Source organism: Elephas maximus, chromosome 13 (genome assembly GCF_024166365.1).
Source record: "Elephas maximus indicus isolate mEleMax1 chromosome 13, mEleMax1 primary haplotype, whole genome shotgun sequence".
In the NCBI taxonomy this organism is placed as follows: Eukaryota; Metazoa; Chordata; class Mammalia; order Proboscidea; family Elephantidae; genus Elephas; species Elephas maximus.
This window is the reverse complement of record NC_064831.1, coordinates 26,187,033-26,198,737: the sequence shown is the minus strand read 5'-3', so window position 1 is coordinate 26,198,737 and position 11,705 is coordinate 26,187,033.

Genomic DNA, 11,705 nt, shown 5'->3' with positions numbered 1-11,705 from the left:
CCTACTTTATAGATCTTTTGTGTAAATTAAAAGAATTAATACAAATAGTATTTGTAATAGTAACAGACTGTCCTAACTGTTAACTTCATTATTATATCATTAGTATTGTTTTTACTATTTTTCAGGTTGAATGCTTTCCTAATGCCTCATTTAGTTTTTTTTTTTTTTCTGCTATTATTATTTATCAGTCTACATCTTTTCCATATGTCAAGTCACAATATTTAGAGGGGCCAAGAGGGCATACTGTAAAATACAATGGTGTGTGAGTGTATGCCATTGCAACAGCATGGTCTAAGTACAGATAACTCTAAGTGGAGAGGGCAATGGATTTGTCAAAGAGAAGGAAAAAAAAAAAGCCAATACTAAAAGAGACTACATAAACCTAGAATATAGAATATACCATGGATTGCCAAAAGAACAAACAAAACTTTCTTCAAAGAAATATAGTCTGAATGCTCCTTAGAAGGGAGGATGGTGAGACTTCATCTTATGTACATTGGATGTGTTATCAGGAGGAACTAGCCCCTGAAAAAGGACATCATGCTGAATAAAGTAGAGGATCAGTGAAAAAGAGGAAGACCCTCAATGAGATGGACTGACAACAGTGGTTGCAACAATGGGCTTGAACATAGCAACAATTGTGAGGTAGACACAGGATGGGGCAGTGTTTGGTCTATTGTATAAAGGATTGCGATGAGTTGGAACCAACCTGACATCACCTAACAACAATAAGAGATAAACCTATTATTTGAGATATAAGTTTTTTATTCCTGTCTGAGATTTCACTGTATAACAATGTAGAATGGTCAAGATTAAAGTAAGCAGGACAGTTCACTTATTCCTCTTACTGTCGTTGTTGTTAGGTGCCATCTTGTTGGTTCAGACTAATAGCAAACCCATGTACAGCAAAACAAAACACTGCCAGGTCCTGCACCATCCTCAAATTCTTTGCTATGTTTGAGCGCATTGTTGCAGCTACTATATCAATCCATCTTGCCAAGGGTCTTCCTTGTTTTTTGCTGACCCCCTACTTTATCAGGAAAACCTGGTGGCATAGTGGTTAAGAGCTGCGGCTGCTAACCAAAAGGTAGGAAGTTTGAATCCACCAGGTGTTCCTTGGAAACCTTATGGCACAGTTCTACTCTGTCCTATAGGGTTGCTTTGAGTCCAAATTGACTTGACGGCAGTGGGCTTTGTTTTTTTTTTTTTTTTTTTTTTTTTTTTTTGGTTTCTACTTTATCAAGCATGATGTCCTTCTCCAGTGAATGGTCCCTCCTGAGAATATGTTCAAAGTACATGAGATGAAGCCTGGCCATCCTCACTTCCAAGGAGTGCTCTGGCTGTATTTCTTCCAAGATAGACTACTTCATTCTTCTGACAGCCCATGGTATATTCACCATTCTTCATCAAAACCAAAATTCAAAGACCTGAATTCTTCTTTGGTTTTCCTTATTCATTGTTCAGCTATTGCATGCATATGAGGCAATTGAAAATATCATGGCCATAAAAGTAGAAACTGATAGCAGAAAAAGCAGGGAAAAGAAATCAAACACTTAGAAATTGAACAATACCCTACCCAAAAGGTACTGGATTATAGAAGAAATTAAAGTTGGAATAAAGAAATTGATAGAATCAAATGAGAATGAGAACACTTCCTATCAGAACTTTTGGGACACAGCTAAAGCAGTGCTCAGAGGTCAATTTATATCAATAAACGCACACATCCAAAAAGAAGACAGGGCCAAAATCAAAGTATTATCCCTACAACTTGGACAAACAGAAAGACAGCAACCAAAGAAACCCTCAGGCACCAACAAAAAGAAAATAACAAAAATTAGAGCAGAATTAAGTGAAATAGAGAATAGAAAAACAATTGAAAGAATTAACAAGAACAAAATATTGATCTTTGAAAAAATTAACAAAATTGATAAACCATTGGCCAAACTGACAAAAGAAAAACAGGAGAGGAAGGAAATAACCAGAATAAGAAATGAGATGGGTGATATTACAACAGAACCAACTGAAATTCAAAGAATCAGATTACTACAAAAAATTATATGCTAACAAATTTGAAAACCTAGAACAAATGGACGAATTTCTAGAAACATACTACATACCTAAACTAACACAAGTGAAGGTAGAACAACTAAATAGACCCATAACAAAAGAAGAGATTGAAAAGTTAATCAAAAAAACTTCCAACAAAAAAATCCCTGGCCCGGACGACTTCACTGCAGAGTTCAACCAACTTTCAGAGAAGAGTTAACACTGCTACCACTAAAGGTATTTCAGAGCATAGAAAAGGACAAAATACTCACAAGCTCATTCTATGAGGGCTGCATATCCCTGATAACAAAACCAGGTAAAGACACCACAAGAAAAGAAAATTACAGACCCATATCCCTCATGAACTTAGATGCAAAAATCCTCAACAAAATTCTAGCCAATAGAATTCAACAACATATCAAAAAAAAAAAAAAAAATCACCATGACCAAGTGGGATTCATACCAGGTATGCAGGGATGGTTGAACATTAGGAAAACAATTAATGTAATCCATCATATAAATAAAAGACAAGAACCACATGGTTCTATCGATTGATGCAGAGAAGGCATTTGACAAAGTTCAACACACATTCATGATAAAAACTCTCAGTGGAATAAGAATAGAAGAGAAATTCCTCAACATAATAAAGGACATTTATACAAAGCCAGTATCATGTTAAATAGAGACAGTCTGAAAGCATTCCCCTTGAGGTCGGGAAACAGACAAGGGTGCCATTTATCCCGCTTTTATTCAACATTGTGCTGGAGGTCCTAGCTAGAGCAATTAGGCTAGACAAAGAAATAAAGGGCATCCAGATTGGTAAGGAAGAAGTCGAAGTATCTCTATTTACAGATGACATGATATTATACACAGAAAACTAATCTTCAAGAAAACTACTGAAACTAATAGAAGAGTTCAGCAGAGGATCAGGATACAAGATAAACATACAAAAATCAGTTGGATTCCTCTATACCAAGTAAAAGAACATCCAGGAGGAAATCACCAAATCAATACCATTTACAGTAGCCCCCAAGAAGATAAAATACTTAGGAATAAATCTTACCAGAGATGTAAAAGACCTGTACAAAGAAAACTACAAGACTGTACTTCAAGAAACCAAAAGAGAACTACATAAGTGGAAAAACATGCTTTGCTCTTGGATAAAAAGACTTAAGATTGTAAAAATGTCTATTCTACCAAAAGAGATCTATAGATACAATGCAACTCTGATTCACATTCCAACGACATTTTTTAAAGAGATGGAGAAAGAAATCGCCAACTTCATATGGAAGGGAAAGAGGCTCCAGATAAGAAAAACATTACTGAAAAAGAAGAACAAAGTGGGAGGCCTCACTCTACCTGATTTAAGAACCTGTTACACTTCCACAGTAGTCAACACAGCCTGGTACTGGTACAACAACAGATACATAGACCAATGGAACAGAATTGAGAATCCAGACATAAATCCATCCACACATGAGCAACTGATTTCTGACAAAGGTCCAAAGTCAGTTAAATAGGGAAAAAACAGCCTTTTTATAACAAATGGTGCCGCCATAACTGTATATCCATCTGCAAAAAAAATGAAACAAGGCCCATACCTCAAGCCATGCACAAAAATGAACTCGAAATGGATCAAAGTCCTAAATATAAAATCTAAAATGATAAAGATCATGGAAGAAATAATAGGGATAATGGTAGGAGCCCCAATACATGGCATAAACAGTATACAAAACATTACTAACAATGCAGAAGAGAAACCAGATAACTGGGAGCTCCTAAAAATCAAACACCTATGCTCATCCAAAGACTTCACCAAAAGAGTAAAAGGATTACCTACAGACTGGGAAAAAGTTTTTAGTTATGACATTTCCAATGAGTGCCTGATCTCTAAAATCTACATGATACTACAAAAACTCAATGACAAAAAGACAAATAACCCAATTAAAAAGTGGGCAAAAGATATGAACAGGCACTTCACTAAAGAAGACATTCAGGTAGCTAACAGATACATGAGGAAATGCTCGCGATCATCAGCCTTTAGAGAAATACAAATGAAAACTACAATGAGATTCCATCTCACTCCAGCAAAGCTGGCATTAATCCAAAAAACACAGAATAATAAATTTTGGAAAGGCTGTGGAAAGTCTGGAACACTTATACACTGCTGCTAGGAATGTAAAATGGTACAACCACTTTGGAAATCGATTTGGTGCTTCCTTAAAAAACTAGAAATTTAACCACCATGTGATCCAGCAATCCTGCTCCTTGGAATATATTCTAGAGAAATAAGAGCCTTTACATGAACAGATATATGCACACCCACGTTCATTGCAGCACTGTTTACAATAGCAAAAAGATGTAAGCAACCAAGGTGCCTATCAACAGATGAAAGGATAAAAAATTACGGCATATTCACACAATGGAATATTATGCATTGACAAAGAACAATGATGAATCTCTGAAACATTTCATAACATGGAGGAATCTGGAAGGCATTTTGCTGAGTGAAATTAGTCAATTGCAAAAGGACAAATATTGTATTAGACCACTATGATAAGAACTCAAAAAATAGTTTAAACGGAGAAGAACATATTCTTTGATGGTTACGAGAGCAGGGAAGGAGGGAGGGAGGGAAGGAAGGAGGGAGGGAGAGGGGTTTTCACTCATTAGATAGTAGATAAGAACTATTTTAGGCAAAAGGAAAGACAACACAGAGTACAGGAGAGGTCAGCACAAGTGTACTAAACCAAAAACAAAGAAGTTTCCTGAATAAACTGAATGCTTCAAAGGCCAGTGTAGCAGGGGTAGGGGTTTGGGGACCATAGTTTCAGGGGACATCTAAGTCAATTGGCATAATAAAATCTATTAAGAAAACATCCTGCATCCCACTTTGGAGAGTGGCTTCTGGGGTCTTATATGCTAGCAAGCGGCCATCTAAGAAGCATCGGTGGGTCTCAACCCACCTTGAGCAAAGGAGAATGAAGAACACCAAGGACACTAGATAATTATGAGCCCAAGAGACAGAAAGGGCCTCATAAACCAGAGACTACATCAGCCTGAGACCAGAAGAACTAGATAGTGCCTGGCTACAACCGATGACTGCCCTAACAGGGAACACAACAGAGAACCCCTGAGGGAGCAGGAGAGCAATGCGATGTAGACCTCAAGTTCTCGTAAAAAGACCAGACTTAATGGTCTGACTGAGCCTAGAAGGACTCCGGAGGTCATGATCCACAGACCTTCTGTTAGTCCAAGACAGGGACCAGTCCCAAAGCCAACTCTTCAGAAAGGGTTTGGACTGGACTATGGAATAGAAAATGATACTGGTGAAGAATGAGCTTCTTGGATCAAGTAGACACATGAGACTATGTGTACAGCTCCTGCCTGGAGGGGAGATGAGAGGGTTGAGTGGGTCAGATGCTGGCCAAATGGACAGGAAAATAGAGAGTGGCAGGAAGGAGTGTGCTGTCCCATTAGGGGGAGAGCAATTAGGAGTATATAGTAAGGTTTATATAAATTTTTGTATGAGAGACTGACTTCGTTTGTAAATTTATACTTAAAGCAAAATTAGAAAAAAAACTTATGTACCTACATATTATCTGGCATAAAGGCAATTTTATACTTTTTTTTCCTTTATTTTCACAAAGTATTTAGCTGTTTTTGCTGTGGAAAACATTGATATTCCTTAGAAAGAGAGCTCTTTAACTGTCTTCTAAGGGATTCTTTTTTTTAAATAATAATTTATTGTGGTTTTGATGAAGGTTTATGCAGTAGTTTAGGTTCCTATTCAACAATTTGTACACAAATTGTTCAGTGACATTGGTTACATTCTTTACAATGCTTGATTGTTCTCCTCAGTTCCATTCCAGTTGTTCCATTTCTGTCACTCTAGCTCCTCTGTACACTTATAGGCTCATGTTTGTTTTAAGGTAATTGTTGGCCATTTGGTCTCATATACATGATTTTTTAAAAAAGAGGCACAGTATTCAAGGATGATATTCTTTATTTTGTAAACCTCTCTCTAATTTAGCTAAAAGGTGACCACAATTTAAAGAGTATATCAGAGCCATAGTATCAGGGAGTCCTCCAGTCTCAACTGATCCAATAAATTTGGATTGTTTTTAAGAATTTGAGGTTCTGTTCCATATTTTTCTCCCATCTATCAGGATCCATCCATTGTGGCACTGATTAGAAAGGTTGGTAGTAGTAGCCAGGCACCATCTAATTTTTCTGTTCTCAGGGTAGGTGAGGCTGTGATTCGTGAAGGCTATTTCTCTTGTCAGTTTGTCATACTGTGGGGGCTTGTGTGTTGCTGTGATGCTGGAAGTTATGCCACCAGTATTCAGAAACCAGCAGGGTCACCCACGGCTGACAGATTTCAGCTGAGCTTCCAGACTAAGACAGACTGGGAAGTAGGACCCAGCTGTCTAATTCTAAAAAGAATTAGCCCATGAAAACCTTATGAATAACAGTGGAACATTGTCTGATATAATCCCAGAATATGAGCCCTCCAGGTTGGAAAGCACTTAGAAGAAAGCTGGGACAGAGCTGCATCCTCAAAGTAGAGTCAACCTTAATGACGTGGAAGTAGTCAAGCTTTCAGGACCTTCATTTGCTGATGTGGCATGACTCAAAATGAGAAGAAACAGCTGCAAATATCCATTAATAATCAGAAAGTGGAATGTATGAAGTATGAATCTAGAAAAATTGGAAATTGTCAAAAATGAAACAGAATGGATAAACATCAATATCCTAGGCATTAGTGAGCTAAAACAGACTGTTATTGGCCACTTTGTATCAGACAATCATATGGTCTACTATGCCTGGAGTGACAACTTGAAGTATGGTGTTGCATTCATCATCAAAAAGAACATTTCCAGATCTATCTTGAAGTACAATGCTGCCAACAAGGAAAACCAATTAATACGACTAGTATTCAAATTTATGCACCAACCATTGAGGCCAAAGATTAAGAAACTGAAGATTTTTGCCAATTTTGCAGTCTGAAATTGATCAAACATGCAATCAGGATGTGTCGATAATTACGGGTGACTGGAATGCAAAAGTTGGAAAAAAAGAAGGAGGATAGTAGTTGGAAAATACGGCCTTGTTGAAAAAAAAAAAAAAAGGCACACTCAGCATTTCTCGGGCTAAAAGAAATGAAGAAAAAATTCAAGCCTCGAGTTGCAGTAGTGAAGGATTCTATGGGGAAAATATTAAGCGATGCAGGAAATGTCAAAAGAAGATGGAAAGAATACACTAATCATGATACCAAAAAGAATGGGTTAAAGTTCAACCATTTCAAGAGGTCACATATGATCAGGAACTGATGATACTGAAGAAAGAACTGCAAGCTTCACTGAAAACACTGGTGAAAAACAAGTCTCCTGGAATTGACAGAATATCAATTAAAATGTTCAACCAATGGATGCAGCACTGGCAGTGCTTACTCGTCTATGCCAAGAAATTTGGAAGAGAGCCACCTGGCTAGCTGACTGGAAGACATCCATATTTATGCCTATTCCCAAGAAAGGTGATCCAACCAAATGAGGAAATTATTGAATACTATTAATATCACATGCAAGCCGAATTTTGCTGAAGGTCATTCAAAAGCTGTTGCAGCAGTGTACAGACTGCTGAAGATCATTCAGAAGTGGCTGTAGAAGTATGTAGACAGGAAATTGCCAGAATTTCAGGCTGGATTCAGAAGAGGGGGTGGAACCAGAGATATCACTGCTGATGTCAGATGGATCCTGGCTGAAAGCAGAGAATACCAGGAGGATGGTTACCTGTGTTTTATTGACTATGTAAAGGCATTTGACTCTGTGGATCATAACAAATTATGAATAGCACTGAGAAGAATGAGAATTCCAGAACACTAAATTGTGCTTATGAGGTACCTGTACATAGATCAATAGGCAGTTGTTCGGACAGAACAAGGGGATACTGTGTGGTTTAAAGTCAGGAAAGGGGTGCGTCAGGGTTGTATCTTTTCACGATACCTATTCACTCTGTATGCTGAGCAAATAGTCTGAGAATCTGGACTATATGAAGAAGAATGGGGCATCAAGTTTGGAGGAAGACTCATTTAACAACCTGTGTTATGCAGATGACACAACCTTGCTTGCTGAAAGTGAAGAGGACTTGAAGCACTTACTGATGAAATCAAAGACCACAGCCTTCAGTATGGATTACAGTTCAACATAAAGAAAACAAAAATCCTCACAAATGGACCAACAAACCACCTTATGATAAATGGAAAGGAGATTGATGTTGTCAAGGATTTCCTTTTACTTGGATCCACAATTAACACCCATGGAAGCAGCAGTCAAGAAACCAAAAGACACATTGCATTGGGCAAATCTGCTGCAAAGGACCTCTTTAAAGAGTTGAAAAGCAAAGATGTTGAAAAGCAAAGATGTCTCCTTGAAGACTAAGGTGCGCCTGACCCAAGCCATGTTATTTTCGAGCACATCATATGCATGTGAAAGCTGGACAATGAATAAGAAAGACAGAAGAAGAGTTGACGCCTTTGAATTGTGGTGGTGGTGAATATTGAATATACCATGAGCTGCCAAAAGAAAGAACAATTTTATGAATATATATATATATGGAAACCCTGGTGACATAGTGGCTAAGCGCTACCATTGCTAACTAAAAGGTCGGCAGTTGTAATCCACCATGCGCTCCTCCGAAACTCTATGGGGCAGTTCTGCTCTGTCCTTAGGGTCGCTATGAGTCGGAATCGCCTCGACAGCAATGGGTATATATATATATGTTACTCAGGGCTTTATTGAAGGGTATTGGTTTCTGGGTTTTACTATTAAAAAGACTGCTTTAAGATATATTCTTGAAATTACATCTTTTGGAGCTTGTATATCTATAGTATATATTTTCTTTGTAAAAGTTTTATTGAGATATAATTCACATACCTCAAAACTTACTTTTTAAAGTGTACAATTCAGTGATTTTTAGCATATTTACCAAACTGTGGAAGAATTGCCACTACCTAATTCCCGAACATTTTCATCACCCCATAAAGAAACTCCACACCCAGTAGCAGCCACTCTCCCTCCATCCCTCAGCCCCTAGCAATCACTAATCTGCCCACTGTATTTATGGATTTGCCTATTCTGGATATTTAATACAAATGGAATCATACAACATGTGGTTCTGTGTGACTGGCTTCTAATATTTAGCATGATTTCATGGTCCATCTATTTTGAACCATGCATCAGTGCTTAATCCATTTCTATTGCTGAATAATAGTTCATTGTGTGGAAACACCATACTTTGTTTTTCCATTTATTGTTTTAGGGGCATTTGGTTATTCCGCATTTTGGCTATTATGAAGAATGCTGCTATGAGCATTCATGTGCAAGGTTTTTGTAGACATATATTTTTATTTATCATGTGTGCATACCTGGAAATGGAATTGCTGGGTCATATGGTAACTCTGTTTAGTATTTTGAGGAACTTTCAAACTATTCTTCACAGCAACTGCACCGTTTTACATTCTCTTCAGCGATGTATGAGGTTTCAATTTATCCACAACTGCAGTGTATGAGATCTGAATCATTCACATCACCAACACTTGTAATTTTCTGTCTTTAATTTCACTCATTCTAGTAGGTGTGAAGTTATATGTCTTTATGATTCTGATTTGTATCTCTCTAGGAAATCCTAAGGGAAGTTCTACTCTGTCCTATAGGGAAGTTATGAGTCAGAATCAACTCAATGGAACAACAACAACAATGACTAATGATTTTGTGTATCTTTTCATGTACTTATTGACCATTTGTATACTTTCTTTGAAGAAATGCCTAATCAACTCTTTCCCCAGTTGTGTAATTGAATAGTTTGTCATTAAAATAATTGCTTTACTGTTGTGAAATAGAGACATCACCACATTTGCCAATTCAACATTTCTTTCATATATAATTCAGTGAGATCAATTACATTAATCATGTTGTGCAAGCACCACCAATGTCCTTTGCCATATTTTCCAACCCCATAAACAAAAACTCAAAGCCTCTTCTCATTCTCCTTCCCTTCTGCCCCTGATAACCATTATAAAACTCTGCTCTGTATATATTTACCTATTCTATGCACTTCATATTAATGAGTTCATATGACATCTGTCCTTTTGCAATAGACTTATTTAACTCTGCATAATGTTTTCAAAGTTTTTCCATGTTGTGGCTTGTATCAGGACTTCCTTTCTCTTTAGGACAAGATTCCATTTTATGTGTTTACCACATTTTATTTATCCAATAATCTGTTTATGGGTATTTGTATTGTTTCCACCTTTTAGATCTTATGAAGAGTTCTGCAATGAACATTTTTGTCCATGTGTCTGTGTCACTGCTTTAAATTCTCTTAGGTACATACCTGAGAAAATAATTTCTAGGCCATATCCTAGCTCTGTGCTTCACTTTTTAAGGAACGGCCAAACTGTACCATTTTTTTTGTTCCCACCAGCAATGGAGTAAAATTTTGCTAAAGATAATTAAAAAACAGTTACAGTAGTACATCAACAGGAAACTGCCAGAAATGTAAGCTGGATTTAGAAGAGGATGTGGAATGAGGGATATCATTGCTGATCTCTCATGGGTCTTGGCTAAAAACAGAGAATGCCACAAAGACGTTTACCTGTGTTTTATTGACTATGCAATGGCATTGTACTGTGTAGATCATAACAAATCAATGGATAACATTGAGAAGAATGGATCTTCCAGAACGCTAAATCATGCTTATGCAGTACTTGTAAATAGACCAAGAGGCCATCTTTCAAACAGAACAAAGGGTTACTGAAAGGCTTAAAATCAGGAAAGATGTTATCAGGGTTGTATTCTTTCAACACACTTATTCCATCTGTATGCTGAGCAAATAGTCTGAGAAACTGGACTAAATTAAGAAGAACATGGTATCAGGATTGGAGGAAGACTCGTTAACAACCTGCTATATGCGGATGACATAAACTTGTTTGCTGAAAGTAAAGAGAACTTGAAGCACTTACTGATGAAAGTCAAAGACTACAACCTTCACTATGAATTATATCTCAAGGTGAAGAAAACAGAAATCCTCACAACTGGACCAATAAGTAACATCATGATAAATGGGGAAAAGATCGATGTTGTCAAGGATTTCATTTTACTTGGATCCACAATCAATGACCACGGAAGCAACAGTCAATAAATCAAACGATGTATTACATTGGGCAAATCTGCTGTAAAAGACTTCTTTAAAGTATTAAAAAGCAAAATCATCTACTTTGAAGAGTAGGGTGCACCTGACCCAAGCCATGGTATTTTCAAGACTGAAGAAGAATTGATGCATTCAAATTTGGCGTTGGTGAAGAATATTAAATATACCATGGACTGCCAGAAGAACAAACAAACCTCTCTTGGAAGAAGTATAGCCAGAATGTCTCCTAGAAGCAAGGATGGTGAGACTTCGTCTCACATATTTTGTACCTGTTATCAGGAGGGACCAGTCCCTAGAAAAGGACACCATGCTTGGTAAAGTCAGGGAAAAAGAGGAAGACTGTCAACAAGATGGATTGATACAGGAACTGCAAGATGGGCTTAAAACATAGCAACAATCATAAGTATGGTGCAGGACCAGACAGTGTTTCATTCTGTTGGACACAGGGT